The sequence below is a fragment of the Morone saxatilis genome, unplaced genomic scaffold (assembly GCF_004916995.1).
Source record: "Morone saxatilis isolate NCDOM2014 unplaced genomic scaffold, NCSU_SB_2.0 Contig2, whole genome shotgun sequence".
Taxonomy (NCBI): domain Eukaryota; kingdom Metazoa; phylum Chordata; class Actinopteri; family Moronidae; genus Morone; species Morone saxatilis.
Genome location: NW_023339762.1, coordinates 12680887 through 12681744, shown reverse-complemented (window position 1 = coordinate 12681744; position 858 = coordinate 12680887).

Below are 858 nucleotides of genomic sequence, written 5' to 3'. Positions count from 1 at the left end.
CCCTCCTGTCTTTTTACAATCCGCTGGGCAAAGCGCTCGGTTGCATGCGTTTTTCCCCGTTGGAGCTACTCCCAATAAACTTGTTCCTCTCGTCACTGCAAGGACCACCTCCCCTTCTCACTACTACCGAACCGACTGGTGAAGCAGAGGAAGAAACCATCATATCAGAGAGTCATGGTCCTATCTGTCTACACCAGAAATCCTCTGCTGCTCACTCTCGGCGGGGGGGGGGGGGGGACTAATCAATGCGTAATGGTAGTCTAAGTAGGCGGCAGCTCCGAAACCTCAAGTTAACGCTTATGTTTGTGTGTTTCCTCCCTCTGCACACAGTCAGCACTCACAATTCAACTAACCCCAACTGTATACTAGCGTGTATGATGCAGCGATTATGGTGGAAATGTTTAAATAAGGTGGCTTCATTTCTGTGTAGATCGTAATGAATTTTGGCTTCCTCTGGCCACATTAATGCACAAAGTCCTTTGAAGTTTTCCTGCTTGTTTCTTTCGAAAAATCCCTGATACAGAGAATAAAAACAACCATTATAATACCACTCAGTTTGGGGAGTTGATATTGTTGTTTGTTTTACGTATTAAAACTCTTACGCATGGTTTCTTGGCGAAATTTATTGACTGCAATATAAGCTATTGGGATTTTTTTTCCCGAAGAGAAACAAATATACGGGTTTGAGATCTGCAAGAAATCGTGATCAATATGGTTTCTTGGATTGCATCGTTCTGTGGTGCTGTTCAACGGAGTTACACGGCTTTAAAGGTCAACATCATTGGGCAACACTGTTCTACTGACATTTTCCAAAATAACCATAATCAATGAAATGTCTCTTGTGTTCCATAACACAAC